The sequence below is a fragment of the Sus scrofa genome, chromosome 4, assembly GCF_054392235.1.
Source record: "Sus scrofa isolate SSC_HxYL_T2T_F1_AM1 chromosome 4, Sscrofa_HxYL_maternal_Yorkshire_Landrace_v2.0, whole genome shotgun sequence".
Taxonomy (NCBI): Eukaryota; Metazoa; Chordata; class Mammalia; order Artiodactyla; family Suidae; genus Sus; species Sus scrofa.
Genome location: NC_139386.1, coordinates 113,975,239 through 113,993,777, shown reverse-complemented (window position 1 = coordinate 113,993,777; position 18,539 = coordinate 113,975,239). Strand labels below are relative to the sequence as shown.

Here is an 18,539-nt window from a genome sequence, read left to right as displayed (position 1 = left end):
GCGCTGGCTTCAGCAGCACATGTGCTAAAATTGGAACGATACAGAGATTAGCTTGGCCCCTACGCAAGGATGACACGCAAAATTGTGAAGCGTTCCACATTCTTTTCTGAAAAGGGAATAGGACAGGATCAATGTTAAATCTTCAAGGGCTTTGTTTTCAATATCTTAGTTTTCTTAAGCGGGAAAATCAGAGGATTCCTAAGGGTAAAATTACAATCCTATTTTCGTGTCACTTGAGATATTTGTTGAACACATAGATTTTTTTTTTAAATTTTGAATCACATTGAAATGAATAAATGCACTACAATAACTTGCTTAAAAAAAAAAAAAAAAAGAGGTAGTAATTATAGCAGAGTGCCACACCCTACCTCAGCAACCCAGACGCACACTCAGGTTTTATGGAGCTAAAATTTACATGTGTTTTTTGGTTTGTTTGTTTGTTTGTTTGGCAAGGGGTGGGGGTGGGGAGCAGGGATGCCACATTGTGACTTTGAAATTGCTAGATAGGTCCTGGTGCAATTGAGGGGTCCATGTGCTTAAACCTTGCTAGCTTCGTGGTGGACGTGTCTCGGTATCCACAGCTTTAGAAAGCTCTTTTGCTCATCCCGTGAACATTTACCAAATGGCTAAAGGTAAAGGGCACACCAGACAGGATGCTGGGGATAGGCGCCTGAATGAGATGAGACGTAGGCCCTGCCTGTTGCCAAAATTTGGCCTTTGTCCACCACGGCCAAACAGAAACAATGAGGCAGAATTTTGGGCAAATGGAAAAAAAAAAAAAAAGCTTTTATTGCTATGCCAGGCAAAGGAGGTCCAAGCAGGCTAATGCCCTAAAGACTGTGCCTTCCTGTGAGGGAGAGGAAGTGGTGCCCTCATCGTCCTGGAATGGAAAATAGGGCCACAGATAAGGATCGGGTCGATGTGAGTTTGCATTCCTCTTCAAAGCTGGTGTTTAGTGGCCCCGGGACTGGATCTGGTGGTCCTTTTTTTCTGGAATGAAGAATGCTTCATAAGCTGTTAACATCTTTCATTTGTTGGGAGCTTTTTTTCTGCAGAAGAATGAAAAGATGCTGTTATGTGTATTCCTTGAGGGGGAACCAGGACCCTGGCCCAAGGCTGCACGAGTGTTCCTAGACGGTTTTTCCTCTCTCTGCGTCCCCTCCCTTCCCGGATTAGCAACTCTTTGAACCTACCCTTTGGAACTCAGGGAAGGTCACAGAGGCCACAATCTATTCCCTACAGGCAAGAAATGGGGGACTCAGAAAGGCTTTTTTGTTCCCACGAGCCCCACAGGTCTCATGTCCTCAAGAAATCCACCATTTAGCAGAGAAGATGGACAGAGACGCCATGGAAAAGTATACCAGCAAGGCTGAGGCTCCCCCAGCAGGTATTGTGGGTGCAGAGAAGAGGAGCACCTGGGAGGCCCTGGGGGGCTGGGGTGGCTTTCTGAGGGGGATGCATCATATTTTGTGACCCAGGAAGCTGCAAAACCTGTCCACTGAAAGTAGAAGCACTTAGAATGCCAAACCCAGGTCTGGCAAAAAGACTCATCATGGCCAAAATGAGATCCTCCGCAGGGTAAAATGAGAACTCCTAGGGACTGAAATGTGTCCTCTCAAAATTTGTATGTTGGAGTTCCTGTGGTGGCACAGTGGAAACGAACCTGACTAGGAACCATGAGGATGTGGGTTCAATCCCTGGCCTTGCTCAATGGGTTAAGGATCGGGTGTTGCCATGAGCTGTGGTGTAGTTTGCAGATGCGGTTCAGATCCTGCATTGCTGTGGCTGTGGTGCAGGCTGGCAGCTGTAGCTCCGATTAGACCCCTAGCCTGGGAACCTCCATATTACAGCAGGTGCGGCCCTATAAAGACAAAAAAAAAAAAAAAAAAAAAAAAAGACCAAAAAAATAATAATAATTAAAAATTTGTATGTTGAGTTCCCTGGCAGCTCAGCAGGCTAAGGATCTGGCATTGCCAGTGCTGTGGCATGGGTTTGATTCCTGGCCCCAGAAGTTGATTCCAAGGCCAAAAAAAAAAAAAAAAAAATTATATGTTGGAGCCCTGCCGTTCATTTTGGCTGTACTTGGAGGCAGGACCTTTAAGGAGGTAATTAAGGTGAAATGAGGTGTATCTACAGGGTGGGAAGGGGAAGAAGACATCAGAGATAGGTAGATCTCTCTTTCTCTCCCTCTCTCTCTCTCTCTCTCTCTCTCTGTCCTTGGCAAACCAGGAAGAGAGGTCTCATCAGAAACCATACTTTCCAACAGCTTGTTCTTTTTTTTTTTTTTTTTTTTTTTTTTCCTTTTTAGGGCCTCAGCCATGGCATGTGGAAGTTCCCAGGCTAGGGGTCGAAATGGCACTGAAGCTGCCAGTGTACACCGCAGCCACAGCAATGCTGGATCCGAGCCACCTCTGTGATCTACACCACAGCGCCTGCAACGCCACATCCTTAACCCACTGAGCGAGGCCAGGGATCAAACCCGCATCCTCATGGATCCTCCTCCGAGGTTTGTTACTGCAGAGTCACAGCGGGAACTCCCAACAGCTTGTTCTTCGAGATGTGGCCTCCAGAACCGGTTTCTGTGGTTTAAGCCGCCCAGTCTGTGATACTTGGTCATGGCTGCTGAGCAGACAAGACCAACCTCAAGAGCAATGCGTCCAGTTTCTCACAACCCCTGCTCCTGCGCAGAAGAGCCAGGAGCGATGCCTCCGTCCATCTTCGCAGGGGAGCAGCAAGGCCTGTGCCTGGTGTTCCCTCATCCTCTTGGCCTTCTTCCCTCTTCCCGACCCCTTAGCCCCTCCAGGCTTCTCTTCCTTCCACTCATCCCCCTAAGGGTCAGTTCATAGTTAGCAAATGATTGTCTGCTCTGGAATTAAGGAGGGAGCCTAATATTCCTAAAAGGTCTTGGTGATGTTTAGAAATAGCTGGGCTTGGAGTTCCCGTCATGGCTCAGTGGTTAATGAATCCGACTAGGAACCATGAGGTTGCGGGTTCGGTCCCTGGCCTTGCTCAGTGGGTTGAGGATCCAGTGTTGCCGTGAGCTGTGGTGTAGGTCACAGACGCGGCTCAGATCGATCCCGAGTTGCTGTGGCTCTGGTGTAGGTGGGTGGCTACAGCTCTGATTCAACCCCTAGCCTGGAGAACCTCCATATGCCATGGGAGCGGCCCAAGAAATGGCAAAAAGACAAAAAAAAAAAAAAAAAAAAAATAGCTGGGCTTGGCCAGTGTCCTGGGTATGAGACCCCAGGCAAATCCTGTCTCTGGATCCTGAAATAAGGTGGATGGGTGAAAACATCCCTAAATTCCTTCCTATCTCAGCAGATTCTAAGATTCTAAGCCATTATCACATTCAAGGGCCTCTGAGTACTGAGGTCGCACAGGAAGGAATCGTTCTCTGAGATGGAGAAGTTCTGGCCAGCTGCCCTTCCCTGCGGCCTTCAAATCACCCTTGAGTGCGCAGGTGACCGTGCTACCACTCAGCAGTCTCGGAGTCTCCTGCTTTGCGGCACTTTTTGAAACAGCAAATGTATTCAGAGGTGCGGATGTGCAAATTCAGAAGTCCCCCTGGAAAGTTGGGATTAGCAAGAAAGAGGAGGAGCCTCTGTGATGTTCCTTCTGGTTGGAAAAAAAATAAAAACAAGGCATAACACGTCAGGGAAGACACTGCTGAGCGCTGTGTCCCGAGCGTGCAGTGCGGGGAAGCATCTTCATTTCCCTGCAGACGTGCCACAGTTTGAGAACCTAACCTTCATTTCGTCGGGGGACTCAAACACTGTGTGAGCGACCAGAGCAAGCTCCTGGTTCTCGCTGCCGCCAGCTGCCACACCAGTCAAGGTGGCAGACCCTCCCGAACCGGGTCTGAAACCAAGAGCCTCTGAGGCCACAGGGAGATAAGAACTATCTCTTGCTTCTCACTCTTCTCTTATAAAGCTGTGCACCTTAGAATATATATAAATTGAAATTATAGGAGTTTCCTTTGTGGTTCAGCCGTAACGAACCAGACTAGTATACATGAGAACTTGGGTTCGATCCCTGGCCCCACTCAGTGGGTTAAGGATCTGGTATTGCCGTGAGCTGTGGTGTAGGTGTCACAGACACGGCTCAGATCTGGCGTTGCTGTGACTGCGGTGTAGGCTGGCAGCTGCAGGTCCCATTCAACCCTTAGCCTGGGAACATCCATATGCCACAGGCGCAGCCCTAAAAAAAAAAAAAGAAAAAAAAAAAGGAAATTACATTGAGGATGAAAGGGACTTCAAGGAAATATTTGTTGGGCACTTGACTGCATGATGCACTTTTCCGGGTGTATCCCGATCCCCAGTTGAATGTGAGTTTTGGGGTCTCCTCCTTGGTGCTTAGTATGTTCATTGTTGGGTGTGTTTTCCGCCACCAAATTTGTGAGAGGTTTTCACACCAGCACTCGAATTCTCCAACACCCACAACTTGATTCAATTCTGACACTAACTCCTGCAGTTAGCATCTTACAAGACGGCCTCCACTTCAGACGCCAGACACCCGACGTGATGTGCTCGGGCTACACACACCGCTGCTTGGCTAACTGCAGATTTGAGGGTTCCCACAACCACTCCCCTCAGGCCCCATAATTGGCTAGAATGACTCATAGAATTCAGGAAAACACTGTTTGCCAGGTTATTACAAGGGCTACAACTCAGAAACAGCCTCATGGAAGAAATACACAAGGCAAAATATGAGGGGAAGCGGTGCGTGGAGTTTCATGTCCTCTCTACCCCCATCACCTGCTTGGAAGCTCCTGGGTCCCCTTGTTTCTGTAACCCATCTCCAAGCCCTCCCCTCCCAGGTCTTTTTGGGGACCTACCTCCATCTTGAAGCTCTCTAGGGGGGGTCCCACCCTGAGTGACTTCATTAGCAAAAACTCAGGTGTGGTCAAAGGGGGCTCTTTATAAATAACAGAAAATGATCTTGGCGTTCCCTGGTGGCACAATGGGTTAAGGATCTGGCGTTGCCGCTGCTAGGGCATGGATTCGATTCCTGGCCCCAGAACTTCTTCATGCCAGGGGTGCAGCAAAAAAAAAAAAAAAAAAAAAGGGATGACCCTACAGGATAACAAAAAGCAGAAGTACAGTGCCCTTGGCACCTCTGCAGCCGAGAGGCCTGCCTCTTGCATATGCAGGAGCTCGCCAGAAATTGCATCTAAGAGACAGTGGGCAGTGGCAATGCATCCGCATCAGGGAAGCATCAGAGCAGGTCGGCAGCCCTGCTGCGGCAGGTCATCAATTATGCAGTAGGACTTGGCTGCCTTTCAGAAGCTCCTCTCTCCACATTCCAAGGGCTTCAGTGTTAGCACGGCCGTCTCCGCTCTCTCCAAAGTGGCTGGCTCAGAGAGGCCTGCCTGGGCCACCTCGGCTCCCTGCTGTCAGAGGTCCTCACCTGTTGGTAACTGACCCTGAGATTATCCAAGGAAGCACAGCTCAATATTTGGGGCTCAGAAATCCCCAACCTCTCAGCTGGGGAACCTCAAGAGATGGTCTTGTTCATGTGTGGCGTTCGTGCTTACATGGAGACCAGCCAAGGCTGGAGATGCTCTATTTCACCTCTGATTCAGTTCCCATCTGTGGGGACAATAGCTGACCTATTGTTTCGGCTTTCGCTGACCTATTGTTTTCTCTACCGCGAAAGTAGAGAGGCCTGGGTGAAACTGAAGTCCCACTGCCCCATCGGTCCATTTTGATTCTGATACTGGTCTCTATTTATGTAATGTCTGCGCCTACCTCATCCTCTGTCCTAGCAAGACACAAGCAGGAAATATGAGGGGGACCAACTAGGATAGTTTTCCTAGGACTGAATTTCCTAAGACACACGACTTTCAGTGCTAAACCCAGCAAAGTCCAAGTTCCAGGCAAACCAGGATGAATTGATCACCCGAGGAAATGGCCAGGACTGGCCTGAAGCAAATATAGTGTCAGTGAGAGGTTTATGAGGCTAGATTCAGAGGCCAGTTTTGTTTGCAAGGTTGTTATACTATTTTCTTGAATTTGGCGATAAATAATGGTGTGGAGTTACACCAAAATGAATCAATATAGCGGTAGAAAGAGCAAGTGTAGAGACTCCAGAATAAAAAATAATCCACAAAAATGTAAGATTCCTGAGAGCTGGAACCGTGATTTCTGTATCCTTCTCACCCAATACAATGCATAGGATGTAATTGATGTGCAATAAATATTTGCTAAATAAATGAGTAAACAAACTCATGAGTGAACAAAAAGGTCCAGTTCTGACTCTGGCATAAGTAGGTGTGTGGCATTAGTGAAATTTTTTAAGCCTCTATTTCTTCATCTATAAAATGGGGATGATAATGGGAGCTCCCATTGTGGCTCGGCAGGCTAAGGACCCAATGTTGTCTCCCTGAGGACGCAGGTTCCATCTCGGGCCTCGCTCAGTGGGTTAAGGATCCGGTGTTGCTGCAAGCTGCAGCACAAGTCACAGAAGCAGCTCAGATCCAATGTGGCTGTGGCTGTGGCTGTGCTGTAGGCCTGCCACTGCAGCTCTGATTCGACCTCTGACCTAGGAACTTCCATGTGCTGCAGGTGCGGCCGTAACACAAACAAAAATATTTTTTAAAATGTGAGATAATCATAATTAGCCACTTTATAGTTGTTATGGGCTCAATTGTATCCCTTCAAAATTCATATGTTAAATTTCTAACTCCAGTACCTCAGAATGTAACTTTATTTGGAGATAAGGTCTTTAAAGAGGTAATTAAGTTAAAATGAAGCCATTAGGATGGGCCCTAATCCAATCTGATTTATAAGAGGAGGAGGTTTGGACACATGGAGAGAGAAACCAGACAGAGGCACACAGAGGCTGGTCCATGTGAGGTCACAGCCAAAGGACAGCCATCTGCAAGCCGAGAAGTCTTGGTAGAAACCAAACCTGCCAGCACCTTGACTTTAGACGTCTTACCTCCGGAACTGTGGGGAAATTCTTTTCTGTTGTTTAAGCCACTCAGTCTGAGGTAGCAACCCCAGCAAATGAATGCAGTAATGATTAAAAGGCATCACACACATAAATCACCCAGCATATGAAGGCTCGGTCAAATTTCTTGTCCTGATTACTATTTACTATTAGTAAAAATATCTGTGCAGGGCAGTGAAAAAACACACAGTGTGTACCAAACCGTACAGAAAGGATCAGTAGAGGAGTTCCCATTGTGGCTCAGTAGAAACGAATCTGACTAGCATCCATGAGGACGCAGGTTTGATCCCTGGCTTCGCTCAGTGGGTTAGGGATCTGGCATTGCCATGAGCTATGGTGTAGGTCACAGGTGGAGCTCAGATTCCATGTTGCTGTGGCTGTGGCATAGGCCAGCAGCTACAGGTCTGATTCGACCCCTAGCCTGAGAACCTCCATATACTGCAGATGCAGTCCTTAAAAAAAAAAAAAAAAGGATCCGTAGACCTGTGGTCCACAGTGGAGGATCATGGGGAGACGAGAAACGTCCCCTGTTCTGCATACCAACCACCATCGCCGAAGAGTCTGTGGGTCAGTAAACAACATTCTAGCCTAAAGCTTCTCAGACTTTAAGCGGCATGTGAATCACCGGAGGATCTTGTTAAAATGCAGATTCTGACTCAGTGGGTCAGGGGTGGGGCCTGAGAACCTGCGTTTCTAACAGGCTTGGCATGGTCTGCAGACTGCTGCTCAGAGGACCGCACCAGGCTACACTGAAGAAATAGTTTGGTCCCAAGGGAGTAGAAATTATGTGGATACACAAGACACAAAACAAAAGGCATCAAGGGGCGAGAAAATACTCCCCAAGCTGTCTCCTCTCTCTGCGTGTAATGATTAGAGTTCGCAGGACCATTTCAGAGAATGTATGGGGCTCAGGCAGGTGAGGTTATTTAGAGGATCCTTGGAGGCAAGAAGGAAGGAAGGCAACTTGATTCCAGGGGAGGTGAACGTGTTTTCTCTAGAAGAACCTCTCTGGACTGGTTCATATGAGATCACATTCAGTTCTTTATTTCCTTGTCCAAATAAGGCCAGGAATGGCATTTTGCTGCTCCTTTGAAGGGGCGAGGGGAGGAAGGCGTGGGTGCGTTTGCGGCACTGTTTGCCACCAGCCAGCTAATGTTTGGTTTCCTTATCTTTGGAGAGTATAATGGGTGTTGGTGCCAGCTTGGAGGCTACCTGATCTCAATCGGACTCTAAAGTCATTAACGAAGCTATCTTAGGAGGTAGGTCTCCATGTGAGCCTGCAGCCGGAGCTTTAGGAAGAGGGCCTGGGGAGGAGGAAGAACATACTTGGCCTTGGCTTACTAGGTAACCTAAGATGAACATCTGTACTAGAGCCCCCGCATCTGCATCGTCAGGGCTTATTGCTCTAACGGAGCCCTAAGAAGTAGTCCTGTCCAGGTGAACCTGAAACACCTCTGACGTGAGCCCAGCCTAAACTCGGACTGGGACTTGAACGCACAGTTTCTTTCATTAGAATCACTCACCTGGGATCTGGATTTACTGAGGCTCAGGTTCCTTGTGTCTCAGCGCAGAAGGAATTCAGTGAGGGGCAAAGTGAGAGGCAAAAGATAGATTTATTAAGATAGGATGCTTGAGAGGGATACAAGTGGGCAGGTGAGGAGGCTCCGACCCGAGGGTTAGGTGGGCTACATTTTATCATCCAAGGAAAGTGGGGAGAGGGGAGAGATGGCCTTCTTTCTTATTCTTCAACCAGACGGCAGGCTTACATCACTAGCTCCTCCTTCATATCGAGTAAGAGAGTATTTGGCCCTAAGAGTTCCAGCCAGGACTGTCATGGGGCTTATTTAAATCGGCAGAAGGGTGGTAACATGTGCTAAAATATGTGGAATCATCTCAGGTTTCTGTATAACGAGGGTCTCCTGCTTTGGAATGTCATCTCTCCTTTAAATTCCCGTCCTTGGTCCTAAGGGTCATTATCTTGCTGAACTTGAATGTGGGCCTCGTTCTATCTTTCCTTAATGACCTGAGGCATAGCGCCTGCTTTTGTTTATGGTTTTATAGTTAAGCAAGACTGCTTCGTTCCATGATGTCCTGATGGCTTTCTGGAGCAATTATTAACTTACAGTGGTCTCCCCAAATTCCCTAGGTTTCCCTCTCTATCTCTGGTCCCCTGCAAAGGCTTTGACAACTACTTAAGTAACTAGCCTACTCTATCCCTACCACAGGTATTGGAAACACAGGTCAGATTGTCCTTGTCTCCTGAGACCTAGGAGATCCCCCAAGGCAAACAGATGAGGATCCAGCAACTCGAGGAAACTTCTGTTTTTCAAGTTTTTTTCTTAGAGTTAGAGGTGGGAGAATAGATTGAGAAGGAGCAGCAGAGATCTCAGCCCCTGAAAATTTGGATTAATCCACTGATCCTGGGTATCCTTTTACAGGGATCCAGGTTGCTTTTAAGGTAAGAGGCCAAGATGCCCCCTGAATCTTGGTAAACTCCCCCTGAATAGATTTTTGAGAACTTCATACATATGGTAGAATCAAATACATTATTGCATTTGGATTAGAAGCTTGGATTTGGGAAGCTTACCAGTTCCTTGGTCAAGTCACTTCACTTCCTTAAAGTCTCAATTTTTCATTTTTATGAAATAGTAGTAGTTACTTCCAAGTAAATTATGGATTAAATGAGAGATAAAGCATATAAAGTGTTTAGCTTTTATGACAATTTCTTCTTTCTTGACCCCGCCTAATCACATTCATTTCCATGATCCAATTGCAAGTCCCATAAAGGCAGTAGGGGCCGTGGCTTAATTCCCTTCTCTCCTCCAATCCTGAAGGCTACCTCTGTGCTGCTCCAGGAGATAAAATCTAAATGAGCATCTTCTATTTGCCAAACAAAAGACACAGTCCTTGCCCTTAAGGAATGACACAGTCTCTTAGCAGGAGACGGGGGAGTCCACAAATAAATATAATCAAGCATCCTTAGGCGCCCTGACAAACATCTAAATGGGCAAAGAGCGACAAAGCAGAGCACGTTTGTTTACTTTCAGTTTGGAGACTTAAGAGCTAAGAAAAGAGTTCAGAAGCTTACAGGTTGGTGGAGATTTGGGGAGTCTTGAAGAGGGTATGGAAGCTCCTTGCCCTTCCCCTACCTTGCCGTAGGCATCTCTTCCATCTGGCTATTAATAAACCGGTAGCTAAACTATGGGCTCTCTCTCCTTTACAAGCACCTGATTGGCCCCAGAGTCTTGGCTGTGCATGTGCCTGGGCTCCCACAGAAGCCACAACAGGCCAAGCAATCTGGGACAAATGAAGGACTTATGCTCACTGCACAAACCACCATCACCACAGCTAGGTCAGTGGATCTATTACCCTTTTTTATCAACCTGCACCGATCAAGAAAGAAATCCCCCAAGGCAACAGAAATAAAAACAAAAATAAACCAATGGGACCTAATCAAACTCACAGGCTTTTGCACAGCAAAGGAAACCATTAAAAAAAAAAAAAAAAAAAAAAAAAAAAGACAACCTGCAGAATGGAAGAAAATAATGTCAAACAATGCAACCAACAGGGGGTTTACTCTCCAAAATATACAAACAACTTACACAACTCATCAGCAAAAAACCCAACAACCCAATTGAAAAATGGGCAGAAGAACTAAATAGACATGTCTCCAAAGAAGATATACAGATGGTCAACAGGCACATGAAAAATTGCTCAACATCACTAATTTTTAGAGAAATGCGAATCAAAACTAGAATGAGGTATGACCTCACACAAGTCAGAATGGCTATCATTAACAAAGAAACAAATAATAAATGCTGGAGAGGGTGTGAAGAAAGGGGAGCCCTCCTGCAGTGTTGGTGAGAATGTAAACTGGTACAACCACTATGGAAAACTGTATAGAGGGACCTCAGAAAACTAAACAGAGAACTATCATATGACCCAGCAATCCCACTCTTGGGCATATAGCTGAACCAAACTTTCATTAAAAAAGATGCATGCACCTCCATGTTCATTGTGGCACTATTCACAATAGCCAAGCCATGGAAACAACCTAAATGTCCATCGGCAGATAAATGGATTAAGAAGATAGGATACATAGCCACAATGGAATACTACTCAGCCATAAGAAAGAACAAAATAATGCCATTTGCTGCAACGTGGATGGAACTAGAAACTCTCAGACTAAGTGAAGTAAGTCAGAAAGACAAACATCGTATGATATCACTTATATCTGGAATCTAATATATGGCACAAATGAACCTATTGACAGAAAAGAAACAAATTCATGGACATGGAGAACAGACTTGTGGTTGTCAAGAGGGTCAGGGGAAGGAGTGGCATGGACTGGGAGTTTGGGGTTAGTAGATGCAAACTATCGCATTTGGAGTAGAGAAGCAATGAGATCCTGCTGTATAGCACAGGGAACTATATCTAGTCATTTGTGATGGAACGTGATGGAGGATAATGTGAGAAAAACAATATATGTATGTGACTGGGTCACTGCTGTACAGCAGAAATTGACAGAACATTGTAAATCAGCTATTTTTAAAAAAGAATTAAAAAGAAAAGGAAAGAAAGAAATCAAATAGCCAGGACATTCAGGGACAAGCTTATATACCAATATCTGTTGCAGTCCTGCGGAGAGGAGGTGTTAAGTCCATCCAATCTCCTCGCTTTAACGAAAATAAAGTATTGAGATGTCCAACCAACCACATTATAACTCCTAGAGAATTTGAGTGAAACTCTGCAGACAATAATATGCACTACTATCACAGGCAAGAAGGCACTGAACCACTATTGAAAATTAAGAAATGAAAATTGTGTTTTTTTTTTCAATTTGTAAAATACTTTTAAATTATTTTATTTATTTTTTATTTTTGTGTGCTCCCACAGCATATGGAAGTTCTTGGGCCAGGGACTAAACCCACACCACAGCAGCAACCTGACCGAGCTGCAGCTGTGACAACATTGGATCCTTAACCCACTGAGCCACAGGGGAACTCCATGGAAACAGTTTTGTCTAGCAGGAAAAATGACTCTAGCACACAGACAAAATAAAGCTGAGAAGGATGCATGCCGAAAAAGAGAAAAAGAAAGAAAAGAGGTTCCACAAGGATGTGTTCGAATTGAGTTTTTAGAAAAGAGAATAGGTCAGGTGTCCCAGAATATGCTCCTACCTGTGAACCTGTGGATGGACACGGGATGGAAGGGAAGGGGTAGAGGGCGTGGGTCAGTCACCAGCAGAGGGACAACCCAATGCAGAAACAGGCAACAGCCTGGCTTGTTGAGGGATCTGCAAGAGGTTTGGCGCTGTCAGCGTGTGTAATGTGTAGGGGAGGTGGTGGAGCATGAGATGGGGGCACCTCACTACGAGATCAAGGTCAAATCACAGATCATCTTGTAAGCCATGCTTTGAGGTTTGGACTTGACCAAGGGGCAATGAACAGCCAGTGAAGGCGAGTGGCGTGATCAGATGTCTGTGTAAGAGTGTTTAAGTGAACCTTTTTTCTTTAGTTGCAAAAATGATTTCTTTCCAACAGGAAAAAAATGAGGGAACATAAGAAAAAAACATTGCTTATAATCTCACTACCCATACACAACTCTTAATGTTCTGGAGTGTATCTCCCAGAAGAAAATAACAGGGAAAGGGAGCTACTGAGTACCTACGGTGTGCCAGGAGCTTTCCAGAAGTTATTTTATTGTAATACTGGGGTTTGCTGCTTTGTGCTGGCTGCAGCCACAGGGTGGTGAGGAGAGCCCCTGAGGAATTGGCTCGGCCTTGCGTGACTGGGTTACCTAAGATGAACACCTCTCCTGAAGTGCCCCCTAGATGGTGAGGCCGTGGAACTGAAACAAATGGTACTTAGCCAGGACAGGGGTGGGACCTGGCACAGGGCAGGATGAGTAGTGTGGTGGCCATACTGCTAGATCTCTTCCAGAAGCCGGCAGTTCTTTTTTTTTTTTTTTTTTTTTTTTTTTTTTTGCTTTTTAGGGCCACACATGTGGCATCTGGAGGTGCGTCTGCAACCTATACCACAGCTCACGGCAATGCGACATCCGCAACCCACTGAGCAAGGCCAGGGATCGAACCTGCAATCTCATGGTTCCTACTCGGATTCGTTTCCGTTGCACTGCAACAGGAACTCCAAAGTCGACAGTTCTTAATTTTAGTCTTTCCCAACTACAGCCTCTTCATTCTCTGTTTTACATGATTTTCCTTTGTCCCAGGGCTAAATTTTCCATATTCCAAGCACAGAGGTATCTAAATCTTGGTTTGGGATTTAGTAAATCTTTTCCTTTTCTCCGACAGCCCAAATGAACCAAGCAACTTACAAATCCCTTGACTAGACACTCGTTTACAAGGCAAAATGAGTTATAGATTAATTTGGGAATTTAAACACCTGTCAAACAGCCACGGGCACACAAGTGCCCAGAACATAAAACCAAGGTTGTCAGGGAGCACCTCTGGCTTGTTAACTGTAATGCCAGATAAATGTCATCCTCTGCTCAGGCTTTTTAATAGCTTCTTAAAGAATAAAAATAAGCACTCAGTTGCACTTCCGAAGGCATTTCCTGTTTACAGGGTGTTGTTCTAGCAGCTGTGTTAGAAAGCATGACCCAAGGGCTTTCGGATCAAATTATCCTTTGAAGCTACTAGGTGCCAAGCTTGGGGATTACTCCCACCCAGGCCAGACCCGGTCTCCTGGCCCTGATCCTGGAGGTTCTGGTTCCTGGCTCCTACAATCATGTGGTCCCGTAGTGACTACAAGAGGAGGCAGGGTGGACAAAGGTCTGGGGTCCCCTTGGTCTTCGTGGAATGTCTCCTTTTATTGGAAAGGCGGGAAAGAATGATTTTCACAACATAATTGGCAGAGATTCCTATATTTTCTGGTCACAGAGCCGAGACTGCAAGGCACAGATCACCGCTGGCCCTCCAAACTCTCCCTCTCACCGCCCCCCACCACCACCCCCGCCAATGTCTGGAAAAGGGCAAAGAGGCAATTCTTGTCCCTGGCATGAATATATATGCCCAATTATTCTCTGGGACCAAGAGTCCCTTCCTGCTGGTGACAGGTAAATTACATGCTTACATAAAGGAAAAAAATAATCCCTCTTTACAGACAGTCAATTTAAACATATTTATTACTTTTAGGCCACTAATTTCACTAATTACCATTTCAGTATATTTTTAAAAAATACCCAGGAGTTCCCTTGTGGTGCAGCAGGTTAAGGGTCTGGTGTTGTCACTGCTGTGGTTCAGATTCCATCCCTGGCCCAGAAACTTCCATGTGCTGTGGGCACAGCCAGCCTGAAAGGAGTGAATCTCATTTCACACAGAAAAGGATGAATGGGGGAAGATGTTCATCACAGCATTATTTACAAGTGTGAAAACCTGAAAGCACCCTAAATCTACAATTACAGGAGACTGGGTTAAAAAAAAAAAAAAGTATGGCCCATTCACACTGAGATATTATGCAACTCTTAATAATTATACTTGGAGTTCTCACTGCAGTGCAGTGGGTTAAGAATCTGACTGCAGTAGCTCCGGTTGCTATGGAGGCACAGGCTCAATCCCCAGACCTGTAGTAGGTTAAAGGATTTGGCATGGCCACAGCTGCAGTGTAGGTCACAGCTGCAGCTCGGATTCAACCCCTGGTTGTCTTGGTGTGACTGTAAAAAGAAAATAATAATAATTATTATTATTACTATTACTATACCTAAAACAGTAACATAAGAAAATGCTTTCATAATAATGTTGAATAAGTGACTGTATACACAACTGATATTTTACTTTTATTTATTTATTTGGGCCATCCAAGGCATATGGAGGTTCCCAGGCTAGGGGTCGAATTGGAGCTGCAGCTGTTGGCCTATGCCAGAGCCACAGCAACGCTGGATCCTTAACCCACTGAGTGAGGCCAGGGATGGAACCCGCATCCTCATGGATGCACGTCAGATTCGTTTCCGCCGAGCCAGGATGAGAATTCCCACACCTGATATTTTAACTGAGAAAAGCATGTGTAGAAAAAGAATTGGGAAGCTTGATCCAGTGCTTCGGATCCACTTCCTTCAGTTCTCAGAGTCACTTGTCAGACCCTCGCAGCCAAAGTGGTAAAGCGGAGAGAAGGTATGCTTCTCCGGATGCCTTCAGCATGCAGGGGGTAAACTCAGAGTAGTTGACTTTTTAGCCACGTGGTGTGGGCCTTGCAAACAGATCAAGCCCTCCTTTCGTTTCCTCTGTAAAACGGTTTCCAACGACCTACCCCTGGAAGTGGACGTCGATGTGGCTGACTGTCAGGATGCTGCTTCAGAGTGTGAAGGCAAACGCAGGCCACCGTTCCAGTTGTTTAAAAAGGGACCAGATGGGGGTGAATTTTCTGAAGCTAATGAGGAAAAAACATGAAGCCACCATTAATGAATTAATCTAACCCTGTTTTCTAAAACTATAACCGGCCATTGGCTGCTTGCAACTTCTAATGTTTTTATTCACAAAAAAGAAAGATCAGAAGGATGACTAATGGATCCATTATGGATCAATCTTACCATGAAAAAGGGGTAAACCTCTCCTACACTGGAAACCCAAAGAGGGGTGAAGAAAGGAACAGAGTCTCTGACTGTCTCAGCATCCTCCTAATGCCTTTAGAGCATTCATTCATCAATAGGGAATAATTTATAACTGACTAGTGTGGCTGGTGACCAGAATGCCATGATTTAGTACGAACAGAAACAGTAGCAGCTATTAAAACCAAAACAAACAAGGGAACACAACCTTTGAGAATCTGATTTTCTTAAGGTACTCCAACTGCTGGCCATAAAAATCTCCCTGCTAGAGTTTGCAGCTTTCAGGGGACACGCAGGTGGGGGCGGGGGAGGAGGGATGGACGGGGGGTTTGGGCTTGGCACATGCCCACTGAGGTATATGGAGTGACTGGCCAATGGGGACCTGCTGTAGAGCACAGAGAACGCCACCGAATGTTCTGGGATCATCTGCGTGGGAAAAGAGTGTGAAAGAGAATGGACATGTGTACATGTGTAACTGAATCACTTTGCTGTAAAATAGAAACTATCACAACATTATAAATCATCAATACTTCAATTTTTTTTTAAAAATAGAGGCTACGGCTTTCCACTGCCAAACTAGAAAATCAAGTACATTTCATGTTTTATTTCACCCCCTATCTTGCACTTCCTTACCAATATTAGGAGCTGTGGACAGTGAACAAAGAGCTGGCTTACGTGCTGCAGCACAGACCCGAGGGAAGGGGAAGGAAGTGAGAGTTACTCCATGGTGCTTTCATCAGTTGGTGGGATGGATACCACCACTGTTCTTCCTTTAATCCTCCCTTTCAAGTTGGGACACCTGCTTTCTTTTTGTCTTTTTGCCGTTTCTAGGGCCACACCCACGGCATTTGGAGGTTCCCAGCCTAGGGGTCTAATTGGAGCTGTAGCCACTGGCCTACACCAGAGCCACAGCAACACAGGATCTGAGCCACATCTGCGACCTACACCACAGCGCACAGCAACGGCGGATCCTTAACCCACTGAGCGAGGCCAGGAATCGAACCTATAACCTCATGGTTCCTAGTCGGATTAGTTAACCACTGAGCCACGATGGGAACTCTGACACCTGCTTTTTCTAACTAGCCAAGCTCCATGGGAGGAATAACAATCCACAACTTAGTTTTTTAGGTTTTGAAAAGTATATATCATGTCAAATAATGGATTGCTGTCTAAATCCTTTTTTTTTTTTTTTTTTTTTTGTCTTTTAGGGCCACACTCACAGCCTATGGAGGTTCCTGGGCTAGGGGTTGAATCAGAGCTGCAGCTGCTGGCCTACACCACAGCCATAGCAATGCCAGATCCCAGCTGTGTCTGTGACATACACCACAGCTCGCGGCAACGTCGGATTCTTAACCCACTGGCCAGGGATGGAACCCGCATCCTCATGAATATTAGTTGCATTCTTAACCTGCTAAGTCACAATGGAAATTCTCTATAAATCTATTTTGAAACTGCCCCATCTGTCTTGAAATTTTCTTGAGAAAAGTAAAAAGGCACACAAGATTGTGTGCTCTATGAAATATTTAAACCATAAAGCCTGCAAGGCCCGTGATTAAGGGGATTAGATGTTGATGATGAGCATAAATCAGAAGCGTGCTGTCAAAGATTAGCAGTCGCTAAACCTGTTTATCGTCCTTCCAATAGGGAAAAAAAGCAATCATAGGGTTTTTAATGGAGGTCTGGGCCATTAAATCATTATGCAATTTTTATCTGTTCTTACTCCTTGCCAGAAGGTTCTATAATATCCTCAGTAATAAATAAATGTCCTCTGCCCGTAACAAGCTGTGTGGTACAATCCTGGGCCAGCCACTCACCTCTTAGGACTCAGTTTCCTCATCTGGAAAGGAAGGAGTTGGTTCTTAATAGGTCTGACATTCTGTTTCTCTAAAAGAAAATGTTCAGATAGTTCCAGGACATCCATTCTAAACCACGTTTAAGACACAGCATTATTTTATGTTATCTCTAAGAAGAAAAAATCTTGCCAACTAAGCAATGACATAATGCCTTATCTATAACCCTGTGACCGGAATCTGTCAATCAGCCTCTCACAACAGTGAAATATGAAACAATTCTCCCTGGCTTCAATGGCATCGCTTGGCTTATGCTGGGCATTTCCTTTGTGTATATATCAGTAATGAAACCTAACACAATTTAATTTGCTTGTGGGTATTTTTTTTCCTTTCACAGTTCCCATAAAACCCTTGGTTCTTGTTTTTGTGCAAGAACTTATGGCATTGCGGCCATTTCTCCCCTGATAAATATCTGCTTTGCTAATGTCAGATTCATGTCCCACTGTTTCCGCGCCTGCTGCAAACATAATCACTTTTCATGGCCAGGCCAAATGAAAGTGTAATTTTTTGTAATTTAAACAGCAGCCCAGCTCAACGTGTTATTACCAACAGTGTACTTAACTCAACTGAAGTAATGACACCATGAACAGTTATGACTTAAGTTTGAGCCTGGACAGACCATGACAACCGCACCAGGACTGTAGTCTGGCTGACGTCAGTGTAGGGCATATCTCCCCTGATTAAAGAGAGATTAAAAAAATCGGGGGGAGGGTGGGAAATGTGTGTTTCAGAACGGATGACCTGAGTGAGTATGTCTTACTCACCCCGGCGACGGAGATGTGGAGCAGAGGACGTGTTCAATAAATATTGTTAGGTTGTCGAAGGATTAGAAAGAAAGGAGCAACGGGGAGTTCCTGTCGTGGCGCAGTGGTTAAATTCAACTAGGAACCATGAGGTTGCGGGTTCGGTCCCTGCCCTTGCTCAGTGGGTTAATGGTCCGGCGTTGCCGTGAGCTGTGGTGTAGGTTGCAGACGCGGCTCGGATCCCGAGTTGCTGTGGTCCTGACGTAGGCCGGTGGCTACAGCTCCGATTGGACCCCTAGCCTGGGAACCTCCATATGCTGCAGGAGCGGCCCAAGAAATGGCAAAGAAAAAAGAAAAAAAAAAAAGAAAGGAGCAATGAACAAACTAGGAGCTGATCGGGAATGCTGAAAAGGCACCTCATTCACTGCCT

The 18,539-nt window shown here is 45.7% G+C and overlaps 1 non-coding gene across 1 annotated transcript; it reads left to right on the top strand.

The window, feature by feature from the left end:
* LOC146404199 (U6 spliceosomal RNA) lies at positions 1 to 104 on the top strand. The gene has a single exon (XR_014845060.1). It is a non-coding gene; the product is annotated as a U6 spliceosomal RNA (small nuclear RNA).
* Positions 105 to 18,539: the final 18,435 nt, after the last annotated feature.